Source organism: Polistes dominula, unplaced genomic scaffold (genome assembly GCF_049000335.1).
Source record: "Polistes dominula isolate Pdom_NZ unplaced genomic scaffold, Pdom_raw_medaka contig_37, whole genome shotgun sequence".
In the NCBI taxonomy this organism is placed as follows: Eukaryota; Metazoa; Arthropoda; class Insecta; order Hymenoptera; family Vespidae; genus Polistes; species Polistes dominula.
Window position 1 is genome coordinate 3,261,266 of NW_028301169.1, and position 20,550 is coordinate 3,281,815.

At 26.4% G+C, this 20,550-nt stretch overlaps 1 protein-coding gene across 1 annotated transcript in view; it reads left to right on the top strand.

Moving 5' to 3' along the window:
* Window positions 1–9,632: 9,632 nt before the first annotated feature.
* The window catches only part of rho-6 (serine protease rhomboid 6), a 151,159-nt gene continuing 140,241 nt past the window's right edge, over window positions 9,633–20,550 (top strand). Inside the window, exon 1 of the mRNA XM_015327613.2 lies at window positions 9,633–9,958. The gene's annotated coding sequence lies outside the window, so the exon portion shown is untranslated. The remainder of the gene's footprint in view (window positions 9,959–20,550) is intronic.

Below are 20,550 nucleotides of genomic sequence, written 5' to 3' on the forward strand. Positions count from 1 at the left end.
TACAAGCATAAAGCTTTTCATTCGTACGAAAAACTTTTCTCATTTCTTTCTATCGTTCCTCTTTCTCTTTTTCTCTTTCCTCATATTTTTTTCTCCTTTTACATTTGTTTTTCATCGATAGAAATTTTAAACAAAAATTATACGAATATATTTATATGTATGTGTAAAGGTTGGTATAAAACAACTGAGAGTAATTTTAGAACTTATGATTATATTTTATTATTTTTTCTTTTTTTTATTAGTTATAATTAATGAATAAAAAACTATATTATTTATCTATATATTTTTTTACATCTTTTATACATATACAATATACGTATATAATTAAAATAGTTCGTGTTTTTGATATTTCTGAATTAGTATGTAACTAGAAGCTCGTATAATTTAATATGAATAACAAAATTTATATAATAAATTACTCATGTGTTTGTCAATAATTTTTTGGAAATATGATATGAAAAATACTTGCAATATATTCCAATAGAAGCTTAGTGGCACTATGGTGGTGTCTGAATCTAATGCGTTATTAACAAAAATAAGAAACTATAGATGAGTTTTTTATCGCTAAACTGAGATTAGGCAGTGAATAACACTGATTCTAATTCGCGTTTAATTTTAATTTGTTTTACGACCGAGAACACTCATTTTATAACTAATTCAAAGATCATTATATTGTTCATTGATTTTCTAAAATTCTATCACAAACTTATTCTAACAACAAACCTTTTTGATTTTTTCTCAATCAAAATTTTATTTATTAGGTGGTTCGGAAAGTCGTTTCGTTTTTTGCTGACGCAATAATGGCATTAGTTGATGCAAACCGATAAATAGTAAGACATGAGATCGATGAGAGGTTAAATTTATTAAATTCAACTATTTATGACCACTTGAAAGGTTTAGGTTTAACTTCGAAGCAAAAATTATCTTCATTTTTACAAAAGAAAAACGAAACGACTTTCCGAATCACCTAATATATGTATATATGCATTTCTGTAGGCACACGTATAAATACTAAACATGAAATATAATTATTTATAATTTTATTATAAATATAACTTCAAATATTTGTAAAGATGTATCAAAGATTTTGAATATGTTTGTTGATCAAATTTCTAATCATTTAACTTATTTGTTTAGGTCTTACTTAATGAATCTACATGCGGTTTGATTTTTATAATAATATTTGTGACAGGTATAGAATAATTCTAGATACTTTTGTTATAGTTATATATTACATATATATTATAATATATATTATATGCTATACTATTTACTATTTACTATTTATACTAGCATTTTCGTAAGTCTGCAGTTTCATTTTTTATATAAATGTTATTGCAAAGTGAAAAAGAAGAACTAAAAGTAATGGAAATAAATATAACATCGAGTTGTTCCGATGATTTATGAACGTGGATATGTCATATTGCATATATATGTGCTCGTGTGTGTGTGTGTGTGTGTGTGTGTGTGTGTAATATATGCGTATAATAAACTATAGAACAGTATTCGAAACGTCAACTCGTGAATTCTTCTTCAAATTCGTTTGAAAATGTCACGGATGACTTGAAGTTAGGTAGTAGATGATAGGTAAGTTGGATAGGTAGATTTGTATGTATTTTATGTATGTATATGTGAAAGTAGGAAAAAGTATATAGATAGATATAATATAAAAAGTTTCTTAAAAGCGAAGCTTTCTGAAAGGATTCAATGGGCAGAGAAATGATGCGTCGGTGTATAATAAAAGGAAACGTTGAATTCGTGTCTTCCCTTTGCAGCTTTTCTGATAAAGCTCGGGGCACACAGAGTTATGGTGCGTGTCCATATTTTCTCTCTCTCTTTTTTCTTCTTTATTTTTGAAATATGTATATATATATATATATATATATATATATATATATATATATATATATATATATATATGTATGTACGTATATATTTTCTTTGTAAACCGGATACCTTTTTTCTCCTAGATTCAACTAGATTCAACATAGAAACGCATATTTTTATGTTTCCTTTGGAACGTTCACGACAACGGGATGAAAATGAGGCGCCATTCCACACGAAACGTCACGAAAGATATTCTTGGTCGGTGCCACGAAAGATATCCTCTTGACAATTTTAAGCATAAAATGTATTTTTATGTAATTCAATTAAATTTGTTGGATACGAGAGAAAGTTGAACGATGAAACAAAAAAAAAATGAGAAAGAAAGATATATACTTACATATATATAAAAAGAAAGAGAAAGAAAGAAAGAGAGAGAGAGATAAAAAAAAGTAGAAGGTATTGCAAGATAAGTAAGTAAGTATGCTACTCGTCTTTTTCGTAAAACATTTGTACTAAAATCCATTCACTTAGCTTCATTTTAAGTACTTCTTCTTCCGGCTTAACCAAATTTCTAGGATTGGATTATTAGTGATCTCTGCATTTAAAAGGTTACAATTTCATTAGAATTACAAATGTTTTATCTCTGATGTGTAACAAGAATGTTATCTATTAGAATATAATATTATTAACGATTAATAAATTTTTATTTATATAATTTATAAAATTTCATTTCTATATATATTTATAATAAATATAAAATTTTTTATATTTTATAAAATTAAATTAAATATAAGAAATATTATATTTATTAAAAAAATTATAAAATATATATATTTGTAATAGATATAAACATATATATATATAAAGGGTGGGTCAAAAAAAATCAATTATTATTTTTTTACAAGTGCCACGGAAAAATGGGTTCCTAGACACCTTAAAAAAATTCTCACCAAATAAGAGCTCTTAATTTTAATAGGAAGATCCTCCGCATCGCAGTTTTTTATTTTTTTCTCAGTCCAATAGAATAAAATTCATAACTCATCATTAATTAATTGTAAAGAAAATTGTTATAAAAGAATTTTGTAGGAAATTCGATACTCTACAAAAAAGGTCTCTTATATCATTTCAGTAAACCTTACCATTTGAATGACATTAAAGATTTAAGTTTGATTATATTCAGACAAATTTCCTTTTCGTTTATGAATTTTATAACTCGACAATACATGACTATTAAAAAATGCGCAATGCAAATTTTTGTAGGAAATTAACTGCTCTATAAAAATGGTGACTTATGTTTTGGCGATTAAATTGGCGTTCAAAAGATATTCATCATCAAACTTTCATGTGTACTGATTTCTGTCTCTGAATATCTAGAAATTTTAATGTATATGTATTTTTAAAATGCCTCGAGACTCTATAAATAAGTTTAAAGAAACCATACTGTTAAAATGTGATTTCAAATAAAAATCAGACGAGAATACTTAAGTCATTAACAAAACTAATCAAACATAACATACATATATAATTTTATATAATAATTAAATGGAAGGTATTTTTTCTTATGAATAAATAACATTTATATAAGTTAATAGAAAATTTATTGTTTATTTACAATTTTAGGTACACCATTTATAAATTTAATAGTCTTATTAAATACACCATTTTCCTTTAACAATTCAAGTTCAATCTGCAATAATTTCAAATGATCTCGTTGTGCCTTGGTACGGTCTTGCCTGATTTGTACAGGACCAAGATATTTACATTTATTTTTTAAAATAGACATAACTTCATTTTTTGAAGCAAGAATGACACGTACAGGTCGAATTTTGTCAGAACACTCTCTACCTATTCTAGTAGGGCAAGAAATTATATGAACAGTTGGATCAATTTCATGAAGAATATTCTTAATCAAGAACTCCTCATAGAAATTCCGGATAAGCGATGAACATGAATAGTTTTCCTCCAGATTAAAGAGTATAATATTTGACGATCTTTTCTCTCTTTCCTCTATTTCATTAATGATTTCTTCCATATCAACAAATTTTGTCAAACGTTGCTTTAAATCATCTTGCACTCTGTTCTTGACAGTAGAAATACGATTCATGATAATATTATAGTCAATTTCAAGTTTTTCAACGTCACTCTTTAAGCTTTTGAAGAAATCGTCCTTGAAATCCTCCTCGTTGTTGCATTGTTCTCGGTTAACCTCAGAAATGTTCCTAGTAAGATGGTCATCGAGCTTGGTCGTATGCAAAAGATGATCTGATCTCAAAAAACAAGTTGGATCTGATGCAATATTACGGTTATTGCTAATAAATGGTTTAACAAACTCCATGTCACGTCCGCAATGCATTTCCATAATTTTATAAGATATAATGAAATTATGAACACGTTAAGATTCAAACTAGAGAGATTCGAAGAGTATAAAAACTCGTCCGACTTCAACGATGTTTATAACAAATCTAACATACTATAAATATATACTCCCGTATATATATATAGAAATACCTAAACTTTCCCATAATTAAAATCAAATTTGTCGATATATTGTGTAATAAGATATTAGTTGATAAGAAAAAATACTTTTCTGTGTTATTTATTGTTCAAATCTCTTAATGATGCGATAAGCTATTGACGTCAGGTCATCTAAATGTCATTTAAATTTGATTATTTTTTTCCTCTATGGAATTTGTATCTCTTTTTTGTATCCTTTTTTTTAAATTTAGATTGATACGTTCATTTAATATAGTTGCAAACTGTTCAATGAAGTCTAAATATCATTCACTTAAACTTATTTTAATAAAAGTTGAAAACGTTGAAACAAAAACTTAATTTATAGTAATGTCATTGGATGTACAATATTTTTGGTTGATCTTCGATTTTTTATTCATCATCAAACTTTCATGTGTACTGATTTCTGTCTCTGAATATCTTTTGAACGCTTAAATTAATCGCCAAAACATAAGACACTGCTTTTATAGAGCAGTTAATTTCCTACAAAAATTTTTATTGCGCATTTTATAATAGTCATTTATTGTCGAGTTATAAAATTCATAAACAAAAATGACATTTGTCCTAAATTAATCAAAATTAAATCTTCAATATCATTCAAATGGTGAGGTTTACGGAAAAAATATATAAGATACTTTTTTTGTAGAGCATTAAATTTCCTACAAAATTCTTCCATAACATTTTTCTGTACAATCAATTAATGATTAGGTATGAATTTATTTATTATATTGGATTGAGAAAAAAATAAAAAACTGCGATGCGGAGGATCTTCTTATTAAAATTAAGAGCTCATATTTGGTGAGAATTTTTTTTAAGGTGTCTAGCAACCCATTTTTTTTCGTGGCACTTGTAAAAAAATAATAATTGATTTTTTTTTACCCACCCTAATATATATATATGTTTATATCTATTACAAATATATATATTTTATAATTTTTTATTAAATATAAAATTTCTTATATTTAATTTAATTATATAAAATATAAAAAATTTTATATTTATAATAAATATATATATTTATCATCATACTTTTGACACGCAATTATCCAAGATCAATATTAGAAAGTTAGGTACATATAATTAAAATTACAAATATCTTATTAGGAATATTTAACAAAAATGTAATATATTGTATAATATGATTAGCATAAATTGCAACTTATTATAAATCGTAAATTTACAGTATTTTATTATATACAATATTATAAAGTTACATAATCAGAAATATACAAACATTATATTTGTATATTTAACACACAAAAATTTTCTATATATATATAAAAGTATTAGTCTTATAATAAATTTCAATTTACAATTAATCGTATATATCTATCGTGAGATGTTTTTGACGATTATGCAAACACAATTAAAAAGTTACGTCGAACGTGAAATCGTTCTTTCTCTCTCCTTTCTCATCCTACCTATTTCTCTCTCTTTTCCTTCTATATATATTCTAAATTTTGTTCACGTTGATATGCATATAAATTACGTTGGAATCGTTTAGCGAAGATCGAAGGGAACAAAAAAAGAGAAAAAGAATTAAAGAAAGAAAAGGAACATCGTAAAAATACAGTTTCCGTTTTTCATCTGACTCTTTTTTTATTTTCATCCTTTTCCATATCAAGGAGTTATCCTTGCATTAAATCCTCAATTCGATCTCAACTTATTCTTTCTTTCGCATTTCGTTAACACACAAGCCAATAATGTCATTTACTATCCTTTTCCTTTTTAGATGATTACCTTAACGCCTTTCATTTTCTTTCACCCTTTCATCCTTCTAACCACCGAGAACGGACCTTTGACCGTTACATCGTATTCGTCCTCGATAAAAAAATGAAAAGAAATAACAAAAAAATATGGAAAAATGGTGGTGAAGAAGAGAAGAAGAATAAAAATATCCTGCGAAAAGCACAAAGACAAAATGATCAAAGTAAGCACTGTGTGCAAGAGAATCTATAAATGTAGGATGGTAAACCAAGTAGGGGTACTTTGTACGCGGCGATCTAATTACTGTGCTTTCAGTCATTTCGACGTTAATGGCGGAGAAGTATAGTAGAACGCGTTTGCTTTTAAACATTGCCAGACGTTGACGAATCAAAAGGGAAAAGAGAACATAAAATACTTTTCAGTATTATTTCTATGTACGTACGGGGTGGGTCATTTCAATCTGACACGCGCGTTGATAAATTTTCATTTTCTTTTATTTTATGTTCATATGAAGAAAATTTCACGAGACATTTTAATATTTGTTTTTTACTTTTTTTAAACAAGTTACATGTAGTAGCGAAATGCATGATCTTTTTTATCTCTGTACAATTTTATGTAAAATGTTATTACCTCGGGCACGTGGAAAACGTATTTATTTTTTTAAGGGATAATATTTTTATTTAAATATTCCTATAAAAATATCATTTCACCGTTTCTGTCTGTTTATTACGACTTTTATTATATTTTGTATATAGATTAAATGTGTACATGCTTTCCTTGACGATCTTGTAATTATTATTAAGTATTCATTTATAAAATGATAATACTTTTGCATATAGAATTACGAGGTGGTTATTTTTATTTATGTAATAATACAAAATATATGATTCCATTTAAAACAATGATCTTGAGAAAAGAATTATCTTATCGTTACATGTATTTCATTTAAATAGTAAAACTTTGTTTTGCAAAATTTTCAATTAAATTACAAGTAAGGCAGATGTTAAAGTATTTGGCTTAGAATTTTTCACCCTATATGTACATATGTGTATACATATATACTTATATACCATATATACCTTTTTCTATCCTGTCGTCAGTGATGTTTTTCCTGGTGAAACATCGAAGAGGAGACGATGAAAGCCGTTTTTCCCCTTTTGTATTTCTCTCTTTCCCCTCTCTTCCTCTTCTTCTTCCTCTTCTTCTTCTTCTTCTTCTTCATTTTTTCTATATTTTTGTCATTGACAGGAAAAGAGATATGAAAGAGATCGAGGGTCTTACGTCTCGGAATAAACATTTTTTTTATGTTTTATGCGAGAAAATATTTTTTAATTGGGGAGTCAAAAAAGATATGTAAACATTTATCAAAATCCTTAAAATATCCTTTAAAATTCAACGCAGGTAATTTGTATTATACAAATAAAATTATTAACTAGAAAAATAATATTACGATTATTTAAAAAAAAAAAAAGAATAAATTACTGATCCACATATTAACTTTAGGTTTATAAAAAAAAAAAAGAAATAAATAGAAAGTTATTAAATAACATTAATTACACTATTTATCTACAAATAAATAAATCATTAAAATGATAAGAATACAATTAACCTGTTAAACAGGCGGGACGTATAATATAATAAAGGAAAAAATATATATTTCATAGTCTTTTTATTTATTTTAAGCATAAATAATAATAAATAAATAAATATATAAAAAATAATAAATAAATAATAAAAAAAGCTGAGGAATTAAAAAGGGAATTCTCCGGTTAACAGGTTAGATATATCCGAATAAAAATAAAAAGTATGATTTTATTTTTTATATGTAAAATAAAAATCTTCAAATTAAATTTACTTACTCAGTTATCACCGAGGATTGATAGCTTTTTGCATTACTCGGTGCAATTAAAACTCTATGAAAGAATTCTTTATAATATCAAACACACACACTATCTTCATATTCCTTTCCTATCTACTTTATTTTTATATGCTTGAAAGAATCTATAGATAGATAGATAATATGATGCAATTATTAGTCAGGAACTGACATGACAGTTTCGTAATCATCTAATCAACGAACGAAACGAACGAATTATCTGTCTATTTGTTTTTTTTTTTATTTTTTTTAAATTTTTTAAATATTTTTTTCTTCTTTTATTTTTATTATAATTTTTCTTTCTCTCTTTCTCTCTATATCTTTTGTACTTATTTCCATACGAATTACTTCCTCTCTCTCTCTCTTGAGGCTTGGAAATTTCGAAGGATATCGGAACGCGCTGATCACGTAAAAGCTGTCGCGTTCTCATGGAAAGCTTACGTATTCACGGATACGTTCTTGCAGCATCAGCTTATTTGACCGTCTCATACCATGCTATATGTATGTAGCAAGTTCGACGGTTCCTTTCAATGCCGTGGTGTTATTAACTTTTCGTATGTATGCACTTATATATGCACTATATATATATATATATATATATACATATACAATATCTAAAGTAATAACGATCGAGAATTACGGACATTCAGAAAGAACAGGGTGTTCAATGTGAGTTTGAACATTTTTTGAAACATTTCATTTCAATTATTTTCATATGTAAACCATTTTAATATATATATGAAACGTTTTATATTATGATTATTATACGTGGAATAACTTTTATAAATGTATGAAACAAAGATGACATTAATAATTACTAGATTTAATAAATATATGATTGATCGATTCAATTAATTTTGAATTCTACTCAAAGAACTCAATTGTCTATGTACATACATGTACATATATACATAAAAAGTATTTAATAGTTTAAATACTTTTAATATATATTAATAATAAAGTCGTAGGAAAAGTTAAAGAAACGTACACTTGTTACATTTAAAAACGGTGGATAAAAGTAAAGAGGAAGAAAACTTTCGGAATAACCAATCAGACTTAACATTTAACGGAAGCTAGACTATCGATAGACGTTTTAAACCGCGATCCAAACTAAATACTTATATATGTATAATATGTATGTACATATATACTGACTTATATATGTTGCTTCTCTCGGTCGAGTTTATTTAGTCCGAGAAAAGAATTTCGAGACAAAGTTTGTCGATTTCGAGTTCATGATAATGTTTCCAATTTGTTTTTTAAAATAAACCGAAATAAAAACATCCTAAATTTCTTTCATATTTTCGTATAAAAAATAAAAAAGAAAAATTATAAGAATTAAAAGTCAGAATAGGTTTGGTATACAGGTATATAAAAGTATTTGGTATAAACGAACATGAAGCTCTCCTATTTAAAAATGAAGAATCGCCTATTGTTTATTTGTTTTTTTTTTAATTTAAAAAAATCTTTAAATGTTTTTTTTCTCTTTCTATTTTTATTATAATTCTTCTCTCTCTCACTTTGTTATACCTGTAATGTCATCTCTATCTTACAAACGACGCGTGGTGTTTTATCGTCATAGCAACGCACTGACAAGAACGCTACTGTGAGTCACCTGTAGGTGGTGTGAGTGCGCGCGCTGCTTTCACCCTCTTCCCACTTACCAACCAACTCCCACCCACTGAAAAAGCTAACGCTCGTAACGTGCTCGACAGGTCGGTGTCAGTCAGTGCACGCGCGGACAACGAAGTGCATCATCTCTATACTTCTTAATCTTTGTCGATTTTTCCTTTCGAACTCTTCTTTCTATCTATTTATCTATTTATTTATTTTCTATTTATCTATATTTATTATTTATTTGCGTTCACATATAACGTTAGTGATCTACTGGTGTTCTTTAGACAACATTTTCTAATCGATGATCAAAAATTCATCATTGTCATCGTCATCGATTAATTGGACAACCAAGCAGAGAAATTTCATTCAAGGATAAAAAGAAGAATGGAACGATTACGTTACTGTTAAATATTCCACGAGGTATGACACATTTTTTGTTAATATTTTTAATGTTTACGTTTATCACATTTCTTTTTCGAATAGATTTGAAATGTAGATCGATAGTAACATCGTCATTTACTTTTCTCCGAGGAATATTTTTTTTATTGTCAGTTTATTTAACTGTTTTATTTGTATCCTGTGGATGTGGTTTCAAAGTAATACCACAGAAAAGTGATATTTTTCTACTTGCCTTAATCGTATACCGTTTCACGGTCATGTGCTATCGAATCGATCTTAAAATAATGTATAATATATTCAACTTGATAAGTATTATCTATGAAGATAAAGAAGTTACGTCAAAATATTCATTGCATTTAAAAAGTATTATTAGTTTGACATTTAGTATTTTTGTTCGAATGCATTTATCGATTTATATAACTCGTTACCACATAGATAAAGTTTTATCGAAGTTTTTGCATTTTTATAAGTTATCCTCGATCGTATAATGTAAATTATTGACATCATTATGGATTAACGTTACATTTTTCAAGGTTATTCAACAAGGTTAGGGAAGTAAGTTATAACATATTGCAAACTCGTTTTATTTCATTATTTATTTATCGATCGGTAATGTTTGTAATTATCGTTGATTAAAATAATAAATAATCGATCGATTAATATTATTTGAATTGAATAAAATTAAAGAAGTAATTTGATAGGAAATCCCTTCTACTATGAATAGAAAATTAATCGTTTTTACAAATTTCGATTAGAAACCATTAACGGCATTCACTTAACTGTTTTTCCTATCGAATAAACTAATCAATTGGTATCGAGTTGTTGTTAGCCAAACACATAACTATCGCGGTTCACGTAATTGCTGTTACTCAGGTCTCATTTTCTATCCAGTTTCCGGCTATTTCAACATTCGATGCGTAACCAATTATGCTGTTGGAATAGATCGATAGCTCGTATCTAGCACGTGTAGAGATAGAAAATAGAAAGATTGATAAAGAGAGAAAAAGAGAGATGAGTAGAATGGATAGGAGAGGAGAGAAGAGGAGCGGAGAGGAGAGGAGAGGAGAGGAAGTGTTGTGGTTTTACGCGTGGTAACACAACATCGCATCAAATTATTCGTCGTTTATCTTATGTAGCCAAGAAATACGTTGGAACGTGTTCGTGGAATTCAAGATGAGTATAGGGATAGGGTTGGGGGTTGGGGATGTAAGCAAAGAAGAAAAGAAAACATGGTAGTTTTTATAGTAACCAGGTGCAACTAGCTTTTTCACGATCGATATAAATATCGAAGGGAATATGATTATCGCAAAAACGTTAATATCATTTATAAAATAAACAAACACATATTTACATGAGATATGCATTATATGCAAAAGACAAAGAAAAAGAAGAAGAAGAAGAAGAAGAAGAAGAAGAAGAAGAAGCTAAGAAAGTGAAGGATAAAGAAGAGCCATGTTAGAAATGGCTGAAAAGGTTTATCGATAATTCATTCTCTAGTTTACACTCGAACACTCGAACTGATTCGTAGAATTGATTCCGACTTCCTCTATGATGAAGCAGTACTTCGAATTAGTTCCCCGGTGCTTTCGTATAATTTACGAGCGTTGAAATATCGTGCAACTCCATTTCGGCGAACGTAATCGTTTGCCGAAGGGGTCTTTGCTATTTTATTTGAAATCCGTAGGGATGAATATTTGCGAGAGATTTTCCTAAAACGTTTTTGCACTTCTCCTACTTCTCTCTTCTTCTTCCTTCTTCTCTTCCTACTTCTACTCTCTACTTTTACTCTTATGGTACCGGTACGGGGAGAAGGGAATACGTAATACGTTTCTTGCGAGTACTACTTCCGGCCGGAATCGAATTTTCTCTCCTCTACTTGCTACTTTATCAACGTATATGTATATTAAATTATGTCGCACTCTCTTGTATATAATTTCTAAACGGATTTCCCGAATAGATACATGCATGTGAAAGTTTTTTATTTTTTTTGTAAAAATTATTGACATTTTTACATCGAGAACATATTTAAATATATATTTTTATCAAATTTGGCATATGTACATATCCAACACTTTTTGTACAGGTTAAATACGTTAGTTAAAATATTATGTAAAAAAGAAATTGTACAGAGAAAGATAAGTTTTCTGTTATAAAATAGGGGATGCGTTCGATGTTATCTAAAAATCGTGTGAGATAAGATAAAGAATTGAATTTCATTCGAAAAATCAATTTTGTAAAAGTGAAAGAAGAATAAAAAAAAGAATAATGAAAAACTAACCTAACTTAATCCTAACCTTAGTTTTGAGATATTATTGAATTGTTCGGAAAATTTATGCTAATTTTCTTATTGAATTTTTATTTATAAATTTGTACAAATTTTGTGAATAATAATAAATTAAGTTTAATAATAAATAATTAATCGTTTAATAATAAAATCAGATTCACACATATATATGATTCAGTTATTATATGTATATAAAATCAAATTAGTAACATATAAATACATATATGACAAAAAGATAGAATTACAAACTTTTAATTAATATTATTAGAAATAACATTTAATCAATTATTCGTCGTAAAAAAAGAAATGAAAACATATTTTTTAAAATCTCTTATACACACCCAATAACACGAGTTATGCATTTCACCCTGATGAAAATATTTGGTCAAATGCATTATAACTATGCAAACAAGTACGAGGAAAATGATTTTGAAATCGTGTTAGAAGAAATAAACTAATTGATTTTTTTTAGACCGTGTAATGAAATGATCACACGAAATAAAAGTTGAGTGTACAATATAATATTTACGTAAAATTATATTTCATATTTTTTAACAAAATTTTTAAACATATTTGTCAAAGAAATATATATTTAGAATTGTTTTTTTAAACATTATTTTCTGCCAAGTCTCAAATATATACAAGTTGTGAAAATTTGTTTTTTTTTTTCAATTATTTTTTACTTTTGTACGTAATATTAGAACAAATTTTCCATTAAAAAATATATTTTTCTATTTCATGAAACAAAAGGAATTTTCTTAAATTATTTTCATTCAATTTTTTTCAAGTACGTATATATCTGTAATACGCGTATACATTTATTATGTACATGCATACACACATATATGATATCAGTTATTTTTTTTTTATTGTTCCTATAATGTAAAAGGAAACGGAAGCGAAGAAATATTTTTTTGCGAATAAATATTGACAGGTTGGAATAAATATTTTTTTCTCCTACATTTATCTATATATATGTATATTTTAGTCAGTTGATACTTACATAGTTATGTGTGCCGTTTGACGATAGAAGATTTACTTAAAAAGGCAAACGTTCAAAGGAGTCTAACGTAAGTTTACATAGCTAACTTATTTGCAAAACTAAATGCATATGTATAAACGATTTTCATATTTCAAATTGTCTGATGTCTTTAAAATAATCGTTAACTTATCTTTAATTTTTTTAAATCGATGAGAATTCCTCGATCTGTATTAAAGCGATTTCATCAAATTTATTTGGATTTTAAATAAAAATCCAGTTAGAATTGTAACATGAAACTTTAAACAAATGAATTAATCGTACGTGTAATATTTTAATGGTTTTATTTTTTAATTGGAATGAGAAACAAATGATTGATTTATATTGTCTGTCTGTGTGTGTGTGGTTTTTTAGAATAGAAATACAATTCTTTCTCGATGTTATATACACTAGAGTTAAAATATAGAGGATATTTCAAAATACGTTTATTTACTAAAAAAATAGAAAAAAATCAATATTGGCTTAAAAATTACAATATTTTGTTTTTCATTTGATGGTATGAATCTTCAGTTGAAATGTTGTTAAAAATAATATGAGCTCACTTTGTCTCGTCGTGTTTCATATATCTGGCGAGTCCAAAAATGTTTAATTTTTCATCTTGCTAAATGTAACTTTTGAGTTATACTGTATTCACGTATATACAGTATAAAATTTTCGATTGAAATGGATTCACATCAATAAACAGTGAATTTTCAAGATAATTGGTAACGAATATAATATAAAAAGAATTTCAAAGTTAATTACTTCTTGTAATATTTGTGTCTACGTATAAAAAGATCAAGGGTATCAAGAAGGAGGAAAGTTTGATAAGTGTAGTTAGCAAAGTATGTACGTCATTTTACGAAGCCAAGTATTATTTAGGTTCGTCGGATTAACAAGTAATTCTGAGTTTAGCTTTAGTTGTCTATACCGAAGCACGTCGTGTGTTTAAAACCTTTACACAACTGCCGTTATATATAAATGTATGTATTACATATATATATATGTACATATACGGGTGGGGTGAATTATTAAACTTCATCCAAGATTTCTCGCTTGTTTCAACGTGTAAATTCATTCCTTACGAATCATCCTGGGAATATTTAATAGGATATTACGATGGGGTAGTCTTTTGCACAGAAAATTTGCAATTTGTCCCGAAGGAATTTTCTTCATAAGGTTACACCCATTAGAAATCGAAGAATACGTCGAACAAAAAATGAAAATAATAAAATTATTCTTTGCTTGTTAAACGAATATTTTTATAGTTAATCATCAATTTTATATTTATATTCATATTCATGATATTAAGAGTAGTTGTTATTAATCGACTAAATAAGTAAATATAAAATTATTATTCAATTATTAATAATTCATAAAATTATTCCTACGTTATAGATTTATACGTACATATAATTATTTTTAAATTATTAATGTTCGGTATAAATTTGAAATATGTTTCACAAATCTTATATAAGTAAAATGTTAATAATATTTTTTTAATCATATATAATTTACCTTTTAATTACTTGATATGAGAAAAAATGAAAAAATTTAAAAAATGTGATATAAAATTTTAATGTTCATTTTAATTTTAATTTGAAAGATTGGAAAATGCAATATACCGAATTTATCAGATTTTAAAAATATTTTTATATAATAAGATCTGATATAATACACAATTAAAATAATAATTATAAATTATATAATAGTAACTATTATAAAATAATAATTATTAATAATATAATAATGATTATTATATATATATATATTATTACTATTTAATTATATTTATTAAATAATTATATTATTATATTATAATAAAAAATAAAATAAAATATATTTAATTATATACATATAATATAATAATAAATTAATATAATTATAATTATTGATAAATAATAATTATTAATTTTTATCTTTTTTTATATTTTTTATTTAATATCAAATAGATATTTCTGTGTGTTTATATAACATAGGTTTTATAAGAATATTTGATGATAAATTTTCTTATTCGTAGCAACCACGAGGAAGAATCATAGTAAAGAAGAAAAAGCACTTTTGGCTGTCTTATCTGACGACGGTTTAAAATAGCGAAATATTTTCGTAGAGCAGACATAAATCGTATGTTTCTAATGGGCTACACACGACGAACGTTGAAACGTATATTCGATCGGTGATCCAAGCTAGGGAACTGGTAGTTGGAAGGTATACCATTCGAACAGCAGATAGTATAGGAAAGCTTTAAGCTCGAACTGGCTGTGAGCCAATTTTGCGTCAATGGTAGTTCGTACACGTTTCCGTAGAAATAGAAAAACAAAAACTTACAAAAAAAAAGATACAATAAAAAAGAATAATAAAAAAAGGAAACGGAGCTCGTGAATAAACCCATTGGTGTGTAATCAGTACGTGAAAATGTCCCACGGCAGTTTAATACACCGATATCAGAACTATATCTCTTTTTCTCTCTTATTTTTTTTTTGTTGGGGTTTTTTATTTTTTTCCCCTTAGGAATTCAGTATTTCTCGTACGATTTGCCGAGCCAATTTTCGAGTAATTTATTTTTCTTTTTTTTTTTTTTTTTTTTTTATGGGTATTCGTATATCGTTATCACGTAATATGATTGATAGAATTAGATAAATGTCTATAATTACAAAATTTATTTATTTGATTAGTATTCACATTTGCAAATTTTTAATCAATATTTTGTACATCTTAAATAGATGTTTAATATTTATAATTGAATCAAAATTGCGTTAGGGTTGTTTCTGATTTATATATGAACATGGGGAATACATGTTTAATATTTCATTAAAAATGTATAATAATATTGATCAAATAAATATCAAACATTTATTAATAATTTTATTAATCATTTGTTCGTCCTTAGAAATTGAAAAGAAATATTTTAAATATTGATTAAAATTTTACATCATAAATTTTGTGAAAAATTTCTTTTTTTCTTTCTATTTTGTTGTTAAGAATTAAAAGATAAGATCATGACATTACGGGTCGTCCTTACTTGGCGTTAAAGTCCTGATTCTAGCTCTTCTTTCCCTACAATTAGCCGTCACTAGGTACCGATGGGGTTTCGCGAGAATCCCCTTAAGACAGGGAAGATTTCACCGCGCGTAACCACCAAGCAGCCGAGCTTAACTCTTGAAACATAATTAAAGTACCTTCAAGTTTTCCATTTTACCTTAATTCTAGCTTTTATCGAGACTCTCTTTTAAGGATGATTCGAAAGAGTAAGTATTTTTTAAATAACATCACGAATACTTTATTACTCTTGAAAAAATCAATGTGGCATAATAATTGTCTTTTATTATCAAATATTTGTTTTTATTATTTTATTTTTTTTTTCGTTAAACGTGCTTGCATCGAATTTTTCATATTTTTCTGTTCTTCTATTTCTTTTTTTTTAATCTTTTTAAAACGTTTTTCCTTTGGCGATGCAAATATTAATTCTATCGTTTAATTTTCAACATTCAACAATGATCGTACTATGTTGCAAAATGCAAAATGTATATCGTTTTCGGTTCGCCAAATTCTTCTCGAACGTTTTCAAAACGTTACAGATATCGTTTAACGTTGCATATGTATACACGCATATATACATATGTATACGTATATTTATCTGCATTTTATGATGTAAAAACATTTCTCGCCTTTTTATCGAAAAATCGCTTTCATTTTTTACACAAAATAACAATTCCTATGTCAAATTTTTTTAACTCGTTCGTCAAACTCTTAAGAGTCACAATTATTTACGATATCAATTATTTACAATATGTTTTCTTATATGTTATTATTATTATATGTTGAAAAAGAAAATTATTTAAACAATCGTCAAATATATGAATAAAAATTGTTGATTCTTCATTTATTTATTTTTTATGATGAAATACACTTTGATATAGGAGTGCTTTGGATTAAGAGTAAATTTTTGAAACGAATCATGTGCTCACGAACCGAGTTTTCAATGTTTTTTAAAATTTTGTACTTTATAAACTTTTATTCCAATATTTTTTTTTTTTAATTTTGCATAGTATTTTATAGTATATACATTTTTTACATATACATGCATTTTTTATTATAGTATAAACGTATGCCAAAAAATGTATAAAGGATATTTCAAAATATGTGGAAATAACTTTAAAGATAGTTTCAATGCTTTTGAATAAAAACAAAATGTTCCTAAAGAAAAAGACAAATTGAATAGAAATCAAATTCTATAGGGGAAAAAAATAATCGAATATAAATGACATTTAGATGACCTGACGTCATTAGCTTATCGCATCATTAAGAGATTTTAAGAATGAATAAAACAGAAAAGTATTTTTCCTTATCAACTAATATTTTATTACACAATATATCGACAAATTTGATTTTAATTATGGGAAAGTTCAGATATTTCCATATAAATACGGGAGTATATATCAATAGTATGTTAGATTTGTTATAAGCATCGTTGAAGTCGGACGAGTTTTTATACTCTTCGAATCTCTCTAGTTTGAATCTTAACGTGTTCATAATTTCATTATATCTTATAAAATTATGGAAATGCATTGCGGACGTGACATGGAGTTTGTTAAACCATTTATTAGCAATAACCGTAATATTGCATCAGATCCAACTTGTTTTTTGAGATCAGATCATCTTTTGCATACGACCACGTTCGATGACCATCTTACTAGGAACATTTCTGAGGTTAACCGAGAACAATGCAACTACGAGGAGGGTTTCAAGGACGATTTCTTCAAAAGCTTAAAGAGTGACGTTGAAAAACTTGAAATTGACTATAATATTATCATGAATCGTATTTCTACTGTCAAGAACATAGTGCAAGATGATTTAAAGCAACGTTTGACAAAATTTGTTGATATGGAAGAAATCATTAATGAAACAGTGGAAAGAGAGAAAATATCGTCAAATATTATACTCTTTAATCTGGAGGAAAACTATTCATGTTCATCGCTTATCCGGAATTTCTATGAGGAGTTCTTAATTAAGAATATTCTTCATGAAATTGATCCAACTGTTCATATAATTTCTTGCCCTACTAGAATAGGTAGAGAGTGTTCTGGCAAAATTCGACCTGTACGTGTCATTCTTGCTTCAAAAAATGAAGTTATGTCTATTTTAAAAAATAAATGTAAATATCTTGGTCCTGTACAATTTAGACAGGACCGTACCAAGGCACAACGAGATCATTTGAAATTATTGCAGATTGAACTTGAATTGTTAAAGGAAAATGGTGTATTTAATAAGACTATTAAATTTATAAATGGTGTACCTAAAATTGTAAATAAACAATAAATTTTCTATTAACTTATATAAATGTTATTTAGTACCTTTTATTCATAAGAAAAAATACCTTCCATTTAATTATTATATAAAATTATATATGTATGTTATGTTTGATTAGTTCTGTTAATGGCTTAAGTATTCTCGTTTGATTTTTATTTAAAATCACATTTTAACAGTATTGTTTCTTTTAACTTATTTATAAAGTCTCAAGACATTTTAATAATACAAATACATTAAAATTTCTAGATATTCAGAGACAGAAATCAGTACACATGAAAGTTTGATGATAAATATCTTTTGAACGCCTAATTTAATCGTCCAAATATATGACACCATTTTTATAGAGCAGTTAATTTCCTACAAAAATTTGTATTGCGCATTTTTTAATAGTCATTTATTATCGAGGCATAAAATTCATAAATAAAAATGAAATTTGTCTTTAAATAATCAAACTTAAATCTTCAATATCATTTAAGTGGTGAGGTTTACGGAAAAAATACAAGATACCTTTTTTGTAGAGTATTAAATTTTCTTACAAAATTCTTTTATATCATTTTTCTGTACAATCAATTAATAATGAGGTATGAATTTATATATTTTATTGGACTGAGAAAAAAATAAAAAACTGCGATGCGGAGGATCTTCCTATTAAAATTAAGAGCTCATATTTGGTGAGAATTTTGTTAATGTGTCTAGCAATCCTTTTTTCCGTGGCACTTGTAAAAAAAAAATAATTGATTTTTTTGACTCACCCTAATGTATATTTATGTGTAGATAGATATTTATATATATATAACGGTCGTAAATCACGTAGAAAGTGACTTACAAATAATAAAAATATGTTATTAATAATTAAAATTTATTACAAATATTTGTAGTATTCCTTACAAAAAAGTATAAATAATTTCTACTAAATAATTTTGTTTGTTTGTGTGTTGAGTAATATCTATTGAAACTACTTACAACTTACGTTAGTGAAAATTATCAATATAAAAACCTGACGATCACAATAAGGATTAAATTTAATATTTTGGTATTAGAATTATTTTTTTTTTCTTGAAAAATTTCTTATATCTTTTCATATCTCACTAAAAAACGATTTTTTTCTTTTTATAATACAAATTTTCAAACAATTTATTGATCCAGTCCAAAGCATATACAACCTTCAAGATTTATTACGTATAATACATGTAGGAAAAATATAAAGACCTTTGAGATTTATAATTTATCGATATTACGATTGAGAAAATATATATTCGAAGAAAATCTTAACATACTTTTTTCAAGATAAATGAGACAATTTTCTTCTATGATTTTTCAATATTATAAGAGTGATTTCTTATGAGTGAGATAACAAAAAAGAGTGTCTAGTTTCCCTTTTTTTCTTGAAATGTGAATGAAACGAGGGTAAAACGAGGGTGAAACGTTGAAAAAGAAAATAATAAAATGAAAGACAGAGGGAAAGAAAGAGAAAGGGATGGGAAAAGAAATGATGCTCTTCTTGCTAATCTTGTTTCACAGGTATGCGTTAGGTGAAAGTGCGATAAAAGAAACAAGTAGCGAAAGTGAAGTGTAACGAATTCGCTCGTTTTCGTAATAAACGAGATCATCCCTTGGTATAATAAAAAAAAAAGAAAAAAAAGGAAAAAGATTGAAAATCCTGTAACCCTGGTGTTTTGTTTTCTTCAACTTTTTTCTTTCTTTCATTATATTAAATTATTCAAAATATTCAAAGTATATTTTATAAAAATTGTCAAAAATAATCAAAAAAGAATACATATTGTATTTTAAATTGTTCGATATATAAGAGAATGAGTTGAAAAGTTTTGAGTCTATTCCTATTTTAAAAATTATAAAAATTTGCCGGAAAATGAAAATGTGAGTTTAAAAAAAAATTAATTTTAATTTTAATTTAATAATATTAAAAAATAAATACATAATTAAAAATAAATTTTAATAAACTAATTAAAAAAAATTATTTCTACTTATGTTAGACTCAAA